General features: G+C 47.0%; 1 long non-coding RNA gene across 1 annotated transcript; it reads right to left on the bottom strand.

Moving 5' to 3' along the window:
- Window positions 1-398: 398 nt before the first annotated feature.
- Window positions 399-16,472, bottom strand: LOC141422668 (uncharacterized). The gene is made up of 4 exons (XR_012447423.1): window positions 16,227-16,472; window positions 13,692-14,054; window positions 6,139-6,668; window positions 399-660 (listed from the first exon to the last, which is right to left on the bottom strand). It is a non-coding gene; the product is annotated as an uncharacterized lncRNA (long non-coding RNA).
- Window positions 16,473-17,490: the final 1,018 nt, after the last annotated feature.

A 17,490-nucleotide genomic window follows, 5' to 3' on the forward strand; every position in this document is an offset into this window, starting at 1 on the left:
CCTGACCCTGTGTCACCAAAGGGTAGAATCACTCTGCAGAGATGCAATCAGGAGGACCCACAGGAATGTGCTTGCACACCATTCAGGAGTGCATAACATAACCAAGTTACAGATGGGGACCGAGATGACCCGCTGAGATCCTGCAGTCAGCTGCAGAAGCTTTGTGCCTCTGCCTGCAAATGTGTCTCTGAGTCACTGAGTAGTTGACCCCTTCCATTTACCTTAAGCTAGGTAGGTCTGCTAAGGTCAGGAAGCCAGCAGAGCTCCAGAAATTGAGAAGGTTGAAGACAACTCACTCAATAGCCATGGATGATGCACATGGATGGCCAAACAACTGACATTTTGCTGACAAGAAATGCACAAGACAAGTCTATTTTAATTCATTTATTTCTGTGACTTTGCCTTAAGGAGCTAAGAACATGCTGTCAGGAAGTGGGAGGGGACTCAACGTGTTTAATGCAGTTTGAGTGGACGGGGGTAGAAGTAAAGAGAAATAATAAGGTGTCAGTTATATGCAGCTCCCAGAGCAGGCACCTCACCGATGTCCGCCTTGTGGGGTGGGTGCTGTCATTTGCAGATAAAGGAGGCCAAGACCAGGGCTGCCCCACTAATGGTGAAGCTCTCACGTCGTATTTCTTGACACGTTCCAAAGACAAGAACCTGCACGGGGTGAGGAGGAGAAAGATGGGTCCTGATAGCCCCATCTCCTGTTGGTAAAGGGGACATCATGCTTCCTGCATGTCCCACCTGCACGTGTTGGGAGAATGAGGACCATGGCTGTACCCCTTGGCCACACAAGCCAGCAGGAAGAAAGATGCCTGCGATGCTGGCATACGGTGAGGCACCATAGGGTTTTGCCTACCAGCAGCAGGAGGGCCCAGAGCAGCCACAACAGGTCCTGCAGCAATGCTGGTGGCAGCCCCATGACTGCAGCACAGCAAATGCCATTGCAAGGTGCTGGGGTGGCATCCTCACAGAGTCAGCCCAGGTGGCTGGTCCAAGTCTTCTGAGAGGCACATTCCACTGTCATGAGGCCTGCTAGCCTTTGGTTGTTGATCCCAGATATACGTTAGCATTTTCTGCCCCCAACCCCACTGTGTGCTGACTCGGATTTGGGTGACAGGGAGAGGATCATGCTTTCCCATCACAGCACCCCAATCCTTGGCTGCTTATGAGCTTCCAAAAGCCACTATGGTAGACTATTGCAATCAGGGCAGCAAAGAATGGCAGAGCTGTATTCTCCCCAGTACTGAAGACATGGAGTCCAAGATCAAGCTGTCTGCAGACATGGTATCTGAAAGCTCCCACCCTCTTCCCAGCTGCAGGTAAGGCAGTCCTCAGCATCTCTTGCCTCACTTCACCTGTCCCTGTAGCCACATGGCTTCTTCCCTGCGAGGGTCTCTCCTCCTCATAAAGACACCAATCATTGGATTTAGGGACCACCCTAATCCAGAAAGACCTCATCTTAACTTGATCATATCTACAAACACCCTATTTCCAAATAAGAACACATTTGCAGGTACTGGGGTTAAGGTTTCTACATATAGTTCTGGAGAACATAGTTCAAGCTGCAACTTTTGATTGTAGAAATGAAGCAATACCCTTGATTGGCTGTCCATCTCTTTCACCGCTAAGAAAACCATTATTCATCTAATCACAGGTTGAAGATCCTCTACCTGAGATGTTTGCTTGGGATCACAGAAGTATTTCAGATTGTTTTTGAATTTTGGAATAGTTGCATATATATATAAAGTTTATATAAATTTACAAACATTGTTTATATTATGTAATATTTATCATTTATATATACTTATAAATAAAATTTATGTATATAAGTATACTAAGCTTTCTTGGGGATGGGACCCAAGTTTAAACTTTAAATTTACTGGTGTCTTATGGTCACCTTTCCACATAGCTTGAATGTAATTTTACACAATTTTTAAAATAATTTTGTACATGATACAAAGTTTCATGGTGTACAACTTTCCACATGTGGCACCATGGTGCTCAAAAGGTTCCAGGTTTTAAAAAGAATGATAGAGCATCAATAATATGTAAAAACATAACACCTGTGAAGGTAGAGAATACAAGGATATGAGTTGAAAGCTGTTGAAACATTGGGTGTGGGGTAAAAGGGGAAGGGGGAGTAATGGAAGGGGTTGAACAGAAGGGGTTGAAAGGGGTTGAAAGTAGACATACAGCAGGGATACATTGAGGAACCCATCTAAACATTGACTTAAATATTAATAACGAAAGTCAGGACTATAAAATAAGTACAGTGGGGGGGTTACTTGTGGGAGGGGGAAGGAGATTAAAGTGAGGGAATATGGTTGGTGGACTTCATATACTTATATGAAATAGAACAAAGAAACCTCTTGCAATTGCTTTAACTGGGGCAGGGAGGGGGTTGAGGGGGTGAGTTAACCAATGTACAGTATGTGTCGATGTGGCTAGGCTATGGGGTACTCAGACAGGTGTTTAAACATTTATTCTGGGTGTATCTGTTTTGGAAATAAGATTGAAATTTAGGCCAGTGGACTTCAAATAAAAGAGATGGCCCTCCTTAATGTGAGTGGACCTCACCCAGTCTGTGGGAGGCCGGGGTGGAACAAAAAGGATCCCCTGAGTTAGATTTCCCTCAAGCAAGAAGAAATTTTGCAGCAGCCAGCCTTTGGACTTGAACTATATCAGCACTTTGCTGGGTCTCCAGCCTCACAGCCCATCTGGCAAATTTTTACTTTCCAGCCTCTGTAATCATGGGATCCAGTTCCTTAAAAGCCTGTGCGTTTGAAAGAGACTCATCTAGAGACAAAAAGACCACTTCCATCATACATTGCTTCCTACCGCACCAGGATCCCAGCCACTTTCCTACTCCAGGATCTCCATCAGTGACTTCCACCGTTGGCCATGCCTGTGCACAGCTAACCCTCCTTCCCATTTAGTTCATCCGCCAATGCAAAAAAGTAAAGAAATAGTAAAAATGAGACACAGAAACACTTAGAAAGCTTCTTTTTAAGCTTTGTAACAGAGAGCTTCTCCTTGTGACCCTCCTGTTCTTCGATCATGAACCTGTTGTGTTGATCTCCAGGCCCTGGGGGCCCAGCAATGCATGTGCACACACAACCTTCCCCCACCTCCACTGTCCACATAGTCAGTCAGCCAACACTGGCCAGTGTGCCAGTTTCTGCTGTGTCCTACAATTCAGACGGTGTCCTAGTACAAGCTTAGCTGAAATGTCAGTCAAATGCCCAAGTCCCTACCTACCAAAGCTTGCCCACCTCCTGCTCCCCAGAGAAACCCATAGGGTTCTGCATATCAAGGTGTGTGGAGCTGATGTGATGAACTGAAGGAGGCTCAGACTATCCAAAGTTGCCTTGTTTTTATGTAGGTTCAAAGGCATTGATTTTACTGAGATAGGGTTGATTTGCATAGCCAAAGCACGGAATTTGCCTTTATATATCCCATATGCAGAATCCAAGACATGTCTGCCACTTGTGTCAGTGGGAGGAGAGTGGGTTTCTTTCCCTCCTCTCGCCTTTCAACCAAATGCTGCTCAAGTCTTCCAGTTCTTTTAAACTCAGTTTTTGAGTTTTGCTTTGGAATTTGTTTAGTTCAGGCTTCTTTCATCTAGCTTTGCAGCAGAATAATGACAAAGGCTATAAAATGAAAAGTGAAGTTCCCACCCCACCACTCTGGTCATGGTAGGTGAGCAATTCCCTTCATTCTCCCTGTCTGTGGCCCATGCGCCTCCTGTGCTAGGACCACTTCCTGTGTTCCCCAAGCCCTAAGCTTTAGGATAGTAGTTCTCATACTTCACTGTACAGCCGGCTTGACTCACCCGGCATGACCCACCCCAGTGATTTTAAATATTCTAACAGCCATGCTAAAAAGAAAAAAAGAAACAGGTGAAGCTAATTTTAATAAGTTTGAGTTAGCCTACTATATCCAAAATATTACTGTTTCAACACATCATCCATAGGGAAAAAAAAAGTCTTTGACACACTTTTTCCACACTAAGTTGCAAAATCAAGACATATCTTACCAGCCATGTTTGAACTGCTTGGTGGCCATAATGACCAGCAGCAACCACATGGGACAGCACAGGCTGGGAGGCTTCTGGGCCCCATCCCAGAGTGGCTGGAGCCTGAGAATCTGAATATCTTAGAAGATCTCAAGTTATGTGGATGCTGCTGACCCCAGAAAATACTCTGAGATTGTAGACTTTCAGAAACTACTTACCATCGTCTTCCCTTAGCTAAGGTTTTGCTCTCTGAGACATCAATAACACCCGGTCAACTACAATCCAAAAAGATTGAATACAGCATTCCAGAAATAATAAGAGAGAGTAACAGGGGTGAATAAGACACACTATATGCATGTATGGAAATATCACAATGAAACCCCTGACTTTGTACAATTGATATACACTAATGAAAATGTTTAAAACAAGAAATATTCCAGAGAGAGATATAGCACAAATTTTAAACTGTGCAGTGCTGTTCTGAGTGGCATATGATAAAACCTCACACTGTGTGCCTGAGGCATGAATTATCCCCTCCGCCAGTGTGTCCACCCTGTATATACTACTCACCAGTTAGTCACTGGACAGCCACCTCTGTGATCAGATTGACTGACATGGTATCATACAAGTAACCCTTGTGTAGTAGCTTGGTGCTATATCACAATGCTTGCATCATTTGCCTCCCTTCATCTCATCACGTAGGCATTGTATCAGCTCATGCCATCACAAGAAGGGTGAGTTAACCATAAGTTATTTTGAAAGCAAGACCACATTCATATAACCATTATGATAGTATGTTATTAGAATTGTTTAGGCTGGCGAAGTTGCTCAAGTGGTAGAGCACCTGCTTAGCAAGCATGAGGCCCTGAGTTCAAACCCCAGTATAGCACCCCCAACAAAAAAGAAAAACTGTTTTACTTCATTATTAGTTATTTTTATTAATCTCTTATAGCACCCAATTAATAAATTAAACTTTATAATAGAGGTATTATAAAGATGTAGGGTTCAACACTATCCATGGTTGCAGGCATCCACTGGGAGTGAGGTATCCTCCAAGGACAAGGGAGGACTGCTCTATGCAAAACCAGGTGCATTAGGCTATCAGAGTTTCTGAGTGAGATGAGGTTCCTAGTCTTGCAAAGCCTCAGCTGCTTGGCAAAGAGATCCAGTCAACAGGTCTCCTTGGGCAAATGCCCGGGCCTGGCACCCATCAACTGAGAACACAGCTGGTCCCACCCTATGGCCTTTTGGAGCTGTTCTGACCGGCAGGTGGATTATTTGGGTCTCTCTCAACTCTACTTCCTGTGAGAGATTTCTTTGTGGAACATGATGGATAGTTCTGTGCATTTCACATGAAGGGCACAGAAGCTTTTGAGAGTAACAAGTCCTTGGTCACCAGCAGAGCACTAGCACCTGTACCAGCTCCACTCCTGGGCATCTGCTCAAGAAACACACATGGTCTGGCACTACCACACTGTCCTGGGCCAGGGATGAGAGACATCCTCCCTGTGCATGAGGCAGGGAGCCTGTCCACATCTAAGCCCTGGGCGTCTTAACTGCAGTGGTTGACTTTAAAGAAATTACAGGGATCTGGGGACATGGCTCAAGTGGTAGAGCACCTGCCTAGCAAGTGTGAGGCCCTGAGTTCAAACCTTGGTATTGAAAAGAGAGCGAGAGAGAGACAAAGAGAGAGAGAAGGGAGGGCAGGTGGAAGGAAGGGAAGAAGAGAGGAGGGGAGGGAGAAGGGAAGGAAAGAGGGAGGAAAGAAGGGAGGGAGGGAGGAAAGAAGGAAGGAAGGAAAGAAGAAGAAATTGGTCACTAGTCGTCTGGTCTTCATTCCCTTTCCCTCTGTCCAAATAAAGAGATTTGAGGCATGAGAGAAAATGTGGGGAAGGCTTGGCGGTGGCCGAAATAGCTGAAGGCTTGTCTTTGCAAGAGGCCTGAGCCCTGGTCTGTGCACCCAGTATGCTAAGAAGGTAAAGGGGGAGAGATGTTTCCAGCAGGACACACAGAGTCAAATAACCTATGTCTGAACCCCACTTCCCAGCTGTGTGTATCCTTAGCCACCCTCTAAACCTCAGTGGCCCTGTCTGTGGTGTGGGTTTAGCAGTGTTTACCTCGAACTCTTGCTGGAAGGACTGAGTGGATTCATTCCCCTCAGAGGCCCACATTTTGCTGGGCACCTGAGACACAGTGAACAGACCTGCTGTCTCCACGCAGGCCAACCTGGGATGAATAAGCACTGAAAGTGTCTTGGGAGTGACGTCGTGACCCCAAGCTCTGCTGCAGCCTGCTCAGAGAGGCTCATCTGGCATCCAGGGCACCATGGGAGATAGAAAAGAAGGAGGAGCTGACATTAGGACACAGAAGTCTCCTGGCAGGAGAAGGGGAGGGAATCAAAGGCCCCTTCCCCTTCTCTCATCCTTGACCTCCCTCCAGGGCAGTGCTGTGCTGAGCCTGGGGCTTGGGGCAAGTAGGAACCCAGGTTGTGGGTGCCTCTGGCTGAGGAGAAAGAAGCACAAAGGAGAAGTTGCTGAGGGTTGGGGCTTCTGACCCCAATGAACGAGTTTCTGCCGAGGTTTCCTTCTGGCTTGTCTGATGGCTCCCGCCGGCTAGGATAGGAAATCCATTTGGATGCAGAAACCTGCTGAAAAGCAATGAAAAAGATCATGATATTTGGTTCCTGCAATCTTGTGGCAAATTTCCAGATCCTTGTGGGGCCTTAGGCAGATGGATGAGGGCTATGCCAAAAGACCAGCAGTGCATAAGCCTCTGACAGCAATGAGCCGCCATCACTGGGTCTCTTCAGGGGCCTGGCCAAGGGTGCACAGCCTGTGATAGGCTGTCATGTGTGGCAGAGGCCTGGGCCAGGCAGGATTGAATAGAGCTGCACTGTCCAACATGGCGACCAGCAGGGCAGCTCCCAGTGCTGAGTGAGCACTGGAAAGTGACTGGCCTGAGATGTGCTCCCAGGGTCAAGTGTATACAGGATTTTGATGAGTTGGCAGGAGAAAAGAAAAGAACGGAAGTACAGTCATGCATTGCTTAACCAAAAGGATCCAGTCTGAGAAACACAATGGAAGGCGATTTCTTCATTGTGCAAATATCAGAGCGTGTACTTACGCTAACTAAGACAGCTACAACATCACGAGGAAATCCAATCTTGTGAGACCGCAGTGTGTGTGGTTTGTTTGATAAAACAATTTGTGGTGCATGATTGTGTTAGCATTTTTTGTATTGATTACATTTTGAAATGATAATATTTTGGATATAATGGTAATATGTTGAATATATAATCCAAGTTGCATATGCTATATGTAAGTTTATAATATATAATATAATGTAGCTTTCTGTTATGTAGCATATTATATAATACAATAATTGTTAAAATTAATTCCACTGGGGTTTGTTTTTTTTTAATGTGGCTACTGAAAAGTTAAAATTACAAATGTGGCTTGCATGTGTAGCTTACAGCTGTCTTCTTGGTCACTGCTGTCTTAGAGGATCTAGGACCCAGTGGTTTCCTTTTACGGCAGCATTTCCTAAAACATGTTCCTGAGAAGATGAAGATCATGGGGTATTCTCCACTAAAAGCTTTCCTTGGACAAGTAGGTTTGGGAAGTACCATATTTTCCTCCCTCCTTAGGAGCTACACATATCTCGGAAGGTACAGACACCAATGCACATAGTCAAAGACCCCGGATATCCTGTAAAGGAAGACCTGTTAAACCCAGCATGTCCCAAATTACTGTACTTTTCCTTCTGTCCATGAACATCCCACAGAACAGGAGTTCCATGGGACATACCTTGAGAAATGCTTGGACAAACTGCACAAGGCACATGGTCTGTTAGCAGTGACAATCTGTGTGCAGAATTTATGAGGCTTGTGGGAACAACAGCAGGAGAGCAGGAGATGTTCCCGTTCCAGGTCAGCAATGCCCGAAACCAGAATTAATGTCCGTGCAAGCGTTAATGGAAGCAGGACAGAGGCTCCATGTCTGTCACCGCCTAAATCATCTTAATATCTTAGTCACAGCCTGCTTCACATGAGCAAGAAAATTGCTTTGGGAGGGAGCAAGCATAAAAACATTCAACACTCTGCTGAAAACACCCGCCTGTATGGCGGGTCCAAAATTGTGACTATGTCCCCTAATTAATTAAAGCACTTTTTGTCTTCAGAGGCCATCATTTGCTCTTGTGCAGGGAAAAGGGTCTGCAATTTAAATGGTTTGTAAAACTTCATCGCTGTCAAATTGTCAGTAGACATAGGAAAGTTAGTAATGTCCTCTGCTGTTGTGTTACAGGGAACCCAGTTGGGAGAAGGGGATTTTAAAGTGAGTAAGAAAAAGACCACCATTATCCACCAACTACTTTCCTGACTTTGTGGATGGCAGCCACCTCAGTCACCCTGGAGTGATTTCTTTGCCCTAGGAGGAGCCACTTCAGTGGCCTCTCCTGTGCCATGGAAATACATTAGCCAGCCATGCCCTTGGGGAAGCGGTTGCTTGACTGAGGAAGCAAGGGGACAGGTGCTAAGACCCTCTTCTCTCTGGCACACTGAGACAGGCTCTGGTCATGGTGTCTGCCCAAGGTGCTGGTCCTTCGCACTGAGGGTTTTGATTACAGCAAAGCAGACATTTCTAAACAGCACAGACAGCCCTTATCCCTACCAACTGCAACTTCACCTCCTACCCAGGGCTGCTGAACTATCCCCAATACCTGCTGAAGATGCTGGGTGGCCTGAGCCACTCTAGAGGCTCACAGAGGAAGTCACTCAGTGACTTAGAAGGAGACCCACCTGGGAGTCCTCTGGGGACAAGGCTCCCTTCCAGCCATGAGGGGGATGGAGGATAAAGCATTCCGTCCACCCTGAAACACCAGCCACAGTGCAATCATGAAATCCAATGGTAACTTCCTTTGTCCCTCTTTGGGATGCAAAAGATAAGGTTCTTCATGACTTGTCCATGGAGGCTTCCAGAGAGAAGGAAAGAAGGAAAGGAAGAAGGAAGGGAGGAAGGGGCTGGTTTCAAAGACGCACACACACTTCCTTGGCGTGATGTTTGGCACCAGTTTGAGAAAACACAAGGGCTGGACTGACTTGCTTAAGAAAAATGCTCCTGACTCATCTGTCTCACCTATTCTGGTTTAAGGGGGAAGTCCTGTGTTCTGAGGCCTCCTGTGGACACCTTCACACCCTGGAGGCTCTCCAGCAGGGGAGGCCACTGTGGGAAGGGTTTGGAGGGAAAAGCTAACCTAGAAAAAGCCCCCATCAAGCTCCCAGGGCACAGCAAGGCAGTGTGAAACAGAGAAAGCCGGAACCAGGATCAGGACTCCCCAGGGCCCGGAAGAGGTGGGATGCAAAGGCGGCCAGAGACACTTCCCCCAGCACCAGAGGAGGACCAAGATTAATCTGTGCTGGAGCTGAGATCCCCAGCTCCCCGCTCTTAGAAGCCTAACTAGCTACTCAGCAGAGACAGTCCCATGACCCTTGGGTCAGACAGAGTGGAGGTTTCTTTGCTTTTGTGTGAGGATTTCTCATCTTTATCTTCAAGGCAGATAGGACTATACTTACTTTTCATTCATTTTGTCTCTAGGCAAATAATAAACAGTACTTTGAGGCTCCCTTTTATCCAGAGGAGAGTTCCTGAGAAGGGTAGGACAGTGTCCACTTTCTTTCCCAATCAACGTCCTCTTCTCACTCTCCATCAGCCATTAACTTGTCAAGTGAGAGCAGTGAGCAGCTGCATTTTCCTCTTGAGTCACAGCCCTGAGCTGGAGGGGGAGGACTGAAAGTCTGGGAAGGACATGGGGAATTGGCCAGGCTACCCAGGTGAAGCACAGGCCTGCACGCCTCAGGCCGCCCCTGTCCACGGTCTACCTGGCATGTGGACCCCTGTACCTATTCCTTCACAACTGGCACTGGGGAAGCCATGCAAAAGCTTCCTTTACAATACTTTGTTTTCTTACCTAGAATGCCTGAGGCTGTGGATTTGATCCCCAGGATGAGAGAGAGAGAGAGAGAGAGAGAGAGAGAGAGAGAGAGAGGGAGAGAATACTTTGTTTCAAAACAAGATGGAGGAACACATCAATACATGAATTTTTAAAAACAGCAATAGTGCTCCCCCAGTAGTGTCAATAGAAAGTGATGACTTGGGGGACAGACCTGCGGAGGGGCAAAGCACACTCACATTCTTCTCCCACGTCCAGCCAATGCCATGGCAACAACCCCCCGCCTCTCGCCAGGAATGTTTGCATCTCCAGCCTAGCCAGGGCCATCTTCCACAACCCTCTGCTCCCAGAATGTCAAAGCGCCTTCCTGTTCCCCATAACGAGAGCTTCCAAACAGCCAGACAGAGACAGAACAGGACAGGAAGTGAGGAACAAGGACTCAAGCTTGTCTTTGCAAACCCGTTGACCCCCAGCACGTGACCCAGGGCCTCTGCACTTCCTCACTTGAGAATCAGCTCAGTGAGGGAGGAGGCACATATATTCAGTCATTATGGGACGCGAGTGAGCTAATTAGCAGCAAAGTGCTGGCTAAGTTTCCCCAGTGCTGTTATTTTCGGGCCGGGGATTGGTGTCGTGATGTGAGGCGTCATTAGAGTGGGATGTGTCAGCATTAATGAGGCACCTCATTTAAGCCCAGCAGTGCAAGTTAGCACCTGTCCTGGTTTCCCTGTGCCTGAGCCATCACAGGGCTCCAGGGGAAAACAGGCAGCACACAGGACAGGTGAGAGCCAGGCCAAAATCTTAGAAATCAGCTCTCACCCCACTTCTGCCCCCACACATTTACCTGCTGTGACAAAGCGCTCGCAGTTTTCCATACGCGCACCTCCACATCCTCCACTCCATTCACTCCCCCGTCCCAGCTGCACTGAGGTCTTCTGGCAAATCCAACTTGGTCAAGCTCACAGGACCCCCAGATCCAGTATCACCCAGCTGCTTGAATGCACTGGTCCTACCCGGCTTTCCCTGGCTTCTTACAGGTATGGCCCAGGGCTGCTCCTCACCCCTCTTGGATGCCTCCTGAGCCAATGGAATTCTTCAGTTATCACCTCCACCTGCTGCTCCACAGGGCAGGCCAGTCTGGAAGGTGAGGTCAGGCCACAGTAAGGGCTCTCTCTTTTCTCTCTCTCCTTGCTGGTAATCCATCAACCAACCATGTGAGCTCTATCTTCAAACTATGCCCAGATAAGACTGATTCTTGACCCTGCCACCACCACACTTGCCCAAAGTACCCTCCTCTCTCCAGACACCTCTCTGCTCTGTCCTCTGTCCAACCTCAATTAGACAATGTTCCTTCCAGGCTTAAAAACATCCGCTCTTAGTGTCGTTATCGATGGAAAGCCCTCTCTGGTCTACATCAGCTCAAGAATCTCATAGACCCGATACTGCAAGCCTGTGTCTGTCCCTCCAGAAGTACTTGGGTACAGTAGGTAGCCTCAGATTGACATGCTAGTGACAAGACCAAGGCAAGCACGGTGATACACAGGTGTTTGCTTGTTATAAAAGTCCCTGAGGTGTCTTGGCAAGGAAGCAGTAAGAGAGGAGACACGCAAGCCCTTCTCTTGCCTATCTGCCAATGGTGAGGCATGCCAAGAGAGTTGACATGTGACAATGGCTGGAGGTGTCAATCACTTAGAGTCTGTGAAGTGCTTTGGAATAAAGGAAGGAGGGACATGAGGGGAACCTCAGGATGCTACAGGGAATCCATGGCTGAGTTGGGAACTAGCACTCTGAGCTTTGGAGCTCTGCAATGAATGCGCTTTTGAAGGTTGCGTCATCACTCATAGAAAAGGAGCAGCAGATTAAATCTGTCAGCATTTGCACTGAAGCAAGAAGCAGTGTTTGACTAACTTAGGTCCCTGCTCATTTCACAACAGGCAATCATGTTCCCACAAAGAGCTCCAAAATCACGTTTTAGACACACTGCCAGCCCAATATGTGAGCTCAGAGCAAAGCATATCATCACGTGTGCTTTCGAGAGTCACCGCCAAGGGGTGGGAGAGGAATGCTGAATCCATGCGACTAACCTGGGGTGGAATGAGCAACTTGCCTCGCTACTGAAACACCTGTAAGTGAGAAAGGAAAAGAAATCTAATTGCACGCTTAGGTGGGTACTCAGGGGAAAAGAAACAGTCCACATCCCATGCTCACGGCCATACCATACTCCATCTTTCTGCACAGTCACCTCACCACCAACAGGTCCTTTTCCCTAGAGTCCTTGAGCAAGCATCTACCAAGCCCCTGTAACTCCCAGACACCATTGAAATGACATCAACCCTAAAGAAGAGTGAGGTGAGGTCTTTTCAGGCACAGCTGTCCACAGTCCAGGAATGAAGGCAAAGACACCCCCCTACTTCTCCTGACAAAGTGGGGTAAAGCAAGAAAGAGAAACAGACAGAATACAACAGGTTTGGATGAAGGAAAAATTCTGCTAGGTTTTAGGGATGCAGGAAGATGAGTGGAAAGAGGTGGCATTTGGGATTTTGTATGTCAGAGATGAGGAGAGGCTCCCAAGGACAGACGAGAGGTGGAAACCTGAATGTGAGGAACAGTAGAGTGGCACATCTGGACACTGGATCAGGAGGAAGCAAGGAAGAGAGGAAGGGATGCTAGGTGTGGTGGTACAGGCACTAGCGGGGCTGAGGCAAGAGGGTCACAAAATCAAGGCCAACCCTGTCTCAAGACAAAGAAGAGAGAAGGAGTGAAGAGGAGAGCTGCAGACAGGACAGGGTTGAGTCAGAGTGGAGAAGCCTTGAAGGATATGACTCTGTATAACTTAAACTTGATTCACTTGAAAGGCCTTGACCTCAGGGAGACTGCTATCTGGGCATTGCAAGGCTGCTTCCCCAGGGAGGAGACCCCAGTGCTCCTGAGACCCCTGCTGGTCTGGGTAGCATCCCACACTTCTGGGCTCATCCTGACCCCAGCTCATGGAGCAATTTCTGTTGCAAGACACAGTGGAGCAGAAGTTGGCGTCTCTCCTTCAAAAATTATAAATGTAACATATGTTGAATTCTCCGAATCCCCAAACCCTTTGATATTTTTGTATCTAAGGGTCAGAACCTAATGAAAGCTATGTGCCCTCCTGCTTCCACTCAGAACCGTGGCCTCTAACTGTGGGCAGCCCATGCCTGGACTGGGGTCCTCCCCTCCAACAGGAATAGAGACTGCAGGGAATGAGTTACCTCCACAACAGCAAAGGGTCAGATTGGACTCAGCTAACCTGTGATACTGGGCCAGAATAATCAAGGAAAATAAAAACAGCTGGTGAGAGATCACATTGCAATTGCAGTAAGTATTGCAACTGCTAGCTTTATTACTATCCCTGAAATGAGACCTAAAAACCAGCAACCTAAAGCATGGTGTGGACACCAGCGATCACTCTGAGGTGTGACTGTGAGCAAGTGCCACCATGCTGACCCTGTTCACCCCACCTGTCATCCACACTGAGTCCTGTTGCTTCCTGACTTGTGGACAGATCAGTTTCCTCTTGTCTGACACTGCTGCATAAGGATGGGTGGACAGACGGGTTCCTTCCCTAGAGTCTTAGAGCACCAGAGCAGGACAGGGTAAAGCAGCCCCAGCTCAGAACTGACCAGCTTCTTACCCACATCCTCCTGCAGTCACCCACTAAGCTGTCCCCACCCACCTGCCCCACACTCACCTGCCACACACACACCAGCTGCTGCTTCCTGGAGGCTTCTCCACCTCCATCCAACCTTGCATGGCACTTGCTTGCATCAAGACTTCACAGGCAAACTCTTGAACCTGACCTAGTTTGGTAGCACCATTCCAAGGTTTGGAAGGACCTTACAATACAGATTTCAGGACCGGTCCATGGTATGAGTTGGAACCTGGGAATCATTGCCCCAGCCACTTCCCACCTGCAGTCAAGTTTAAGAACCCTGCTCATCCCATGTAGTCTAGGTCCTGAGCTCTCTGGCACTGCCACAAAACTGTTGTGTCACCTCCATCTTCATTACCTCAAAATGCATGCACTGTGCATAGCCAGGTACAGTGCTACGGGCTGAAAGAGTGAGAAAGGGAGGGAGAGAACTCATGAGAAACTAGAAGACAGAATTCCTGCAATGAAAAAGCTCATCATCAGTGACAAATAACAGAAATATGAATGAATCTTACACAGTGACAAGGTCTCCATTAGCATAATGATCAAAGTCAATACGAGCTCAGCAAAGAGCTGACCCTAGGGGTCAGAGGCTGCTGCCCAGAACTCCATCTCAAAGGACAGAAACCCACATCTAAAGAGAGAAGTCACCCACTCACACCAAGCCCTTTCCTTCCACACCCACACCTTTTGGGGCCATTGTCTGACTGCCCTGACAATACAGAAAATCAGTTTCCTGTTATTGCATGATTAGTTTGCATCAGGCTTTTTTATTCCAAATTCATTGCAGGGCTGGCACAGTTGCTCGAGTGTCAGAGCACCTGTCTAGTGAACGTGAGGTCCTGAGTTCAAGCCCCAGTACTGCCCCCCAAAATTTTTTTAATTAAACCCATTGCAATTGTTCAGTATTTAAAATATTTCCCTTTGGAAAATTCCAGGGGGGAGAAATGACCCAAGCCTTGTATGCACATATGAATAATAAAAGAAAAAAAAAGGAAAAAAAAAAAGAAAATTCCAAAACATACAACTAACAGATCAGCATACTGGATTGCAATATCCCTTTAATGTATACTAATTTGAAAAAAAGGTGAAATTTTGAATAGCACTTTGACTTCTACCTCCAAGAATATTGATAAAGATGTAACTTCAGAAATATTCATTGGTGACTTTTATATCTTCATCTGAGAGGTTCTCTCATCTTTTGGTCACTTGTTTATTTTTTGTCTTTCACTGATTTCAAAGAGGTTTTTAATCTTATCAAGATGTGTGATTTTTTTGTACACAGTATTCTTTGGATGCTAAATCTTTTTCGCTTGTAGTAAAATTTGCCTTTATTTGATTTTATGATTTCTAACTTGGTTGACAGCACTTCATTGCTAAATTACATTTTTAACTACTATGTGTTTAATAGCTTCTGCTATGGTTCCCATATTTTAGTTCCTATCAGTATACGTTATAATTAAATATTGATTAAATCCATCCTTAACGGGCCATTTTAGTGCATTGGAATGTTTTGCCGCTGCATAATTTTTGTCACTGGTTGCTCAAAGGTAGGAACAGACTTGTTCCTACCTTATAGATAGGTTTAAGTCAAGTGTCCCTCCTAACAGCTGTAACAATTATTATTAAGGAACAGCTGCTGAAGCCAGTCACTCCAACAGAAACCTTTTCCTTCCCTAATTGCATCTTGCAGAAGTTTAGCCACCATGCACTTCAAAGCAACAAGCAATTAAGGAACTACAAGAAATTAGAGAGTACCGACTCCATGTCTACACCCTGAGCCCTTGGCCTCCAGAGTGGCCTCTCACTTCTTGCTAGCTGAGAAAAAGCTGCTTTCTGTTCTCAATTCCCAAACCACTAAAATCGATTTCCAACAACCCAGTTCAGCCAGCCAGTCTCTGATTTGTCCTTCAGAGTATCTGACTCGTTTGTCTTCTCCCATCTTCTTGGGTTCCCCATCCCTTGGCTCCTGTGGCCAGCTCTTTCTGAGCATCCTTGCTCCTGCCACCCCTTGCTGAAGGCCCTCCTCACCAATTTCCCTCATATCCAAGGAGTCCAGGACTTGCTTCCTTTAATCAAATTTCAGCAGCACCAACTGGAATTGATGAGAAATGCAAAGCCTCAACACTACTGAGTCAGGAATGCTAAGGTTGGAGACAAGCATGCAAACGTTTGGAAACCATTGCTCTACATCATCACCTCATCAAAACTCCGCACCAACTTCTCCAGGCCAAGTGTCTCCTGTGAACTCTAGACCCACAGATGAAGCTCCCAGCAGGACACCTAATGCCTATACCCCTCCTTATGGAAATAACATCGTTTTAACCCACCAGCACTCCCCAGCCCCTACACACATCCATCACACCTTTCTCAGTGAAAGGTGCTTCCAGGTGTCTCACTTCCGTCCAGTCCTTGTTCAGAACTAACCTTCACAGGAGTCCTGCCCCCTCCCGGAACCCTGTTTTCAAAACTGCAATCTACCACCAATCACCCTCTCCCAATCCTCAGACCCCACCAATCCCCCGCCCCGACACTCACTGCCCTTCTACTTATTTACTCATTCATTATACTTACTGTTCACCATCTGTCTAGAATGGAAGCTCTGTGCCATGGGGCTGCCAGCGAGAGGCCATCACCAGATGTGATCCTTTGACCATGGACCTCCAGAACCCTGAGCTAAAATAAGCCTCTTTTCTTTAATACATATCCACTCTGTGGTATTATGTTATCAGCAACACAAAATGGACTGGATGTTCTACAGGGGAGAAAGCTTTGATGGCTCTGTTCATTGCGCCTTCCAGAAACATCCAGAAGAATGCCTGGCACAGGGGAACAGGTGTTAAGTATTTAAATGAATGAACAGTTTCATTTGACTCCCACCACATTTGTACTGTGTTAAGTCAGATGCAGAAGGATGACCAAGACGTGACTTCATGAGTTTCACAACCGAGTGCCTGAGTAGAAAAGAAGCTAATAGAGCACTTAGCATGGTGCCATGCATCATTTGCAACAAGTGCCCATAGACGCACCCCGCACTCAGCCCTAGGGCACACCTGGGAGGAAAGCCACCCAAACACAATTTTAGCAGTCGGTCATCGCCTGTGATCTCATCCTACCTCTACCTCATGCACTCAGGTATCAAACCCCAGATGGCTCTGATCATAACAATCCTGACTGCCAGACCAGAAGAAATGTTCAGTGGTTACCTCCAGGACCCCAGTTTCCTGGCACTGTCCTCTCCTAGAGGAAACCCCTCATGACCTTCTCCTCTGTGGCAGTTGTTGCTCTTTCTTGGTTCTCTTCCTTCCTCTCCAGGTTTCTCATCCCTTACTTCCATCTCCCTCCCCTGCCTCACCACCCATCACCCACTGATCCCACCCTTAAGTGCTGGCCCTTCCTAGGGTCTCAGTGCAGGCCATATGCTTTCCCACATAGCCAATCTACTCCAGGGAAAACCGTCCTGGTGTGACACCATCCACACGGTCCCTTCTGGATGCCTGGTAGCAGTCTTGGGAATCTGACTCTGGACTGTGCACTTCCACCTGGCCTTTCAAATCCACAAGCACCAAGGAAAACTTCACTAAGACTAAAGCCATAATTTCCAGGGACTTCCTGACTGCTCTTGCTTATCTGTTCTTCCCAGTGAATGTTATTTGTTTTAATTCTCCTAATTTTAATGATCAATAGCTTCCAGTACAGTTAAATAATAGACCTCATGACATCTCCCTGTGTTCACATCCCCTCAATAGCATTGGCTTCTACCCACATCCTACTGCCCAGTCAGACTTCCACAGCCCCGACCACTCCGGAATTGTAGAAATCCACATCTTAGTGTAAT

Source organism: Castor canadensis, chromosome 4, assembly GCF_047511655.1.
Source record: "Castor canadensis chromosome 4, mCasCan1.hap1v2, whole genome shotgun sequence".
Lineage (NCBI taxonomy): Eukaryota > Metazoa > Chordata > Mammalia > Rodentia > Castoridae > Castor > Castor canadensis.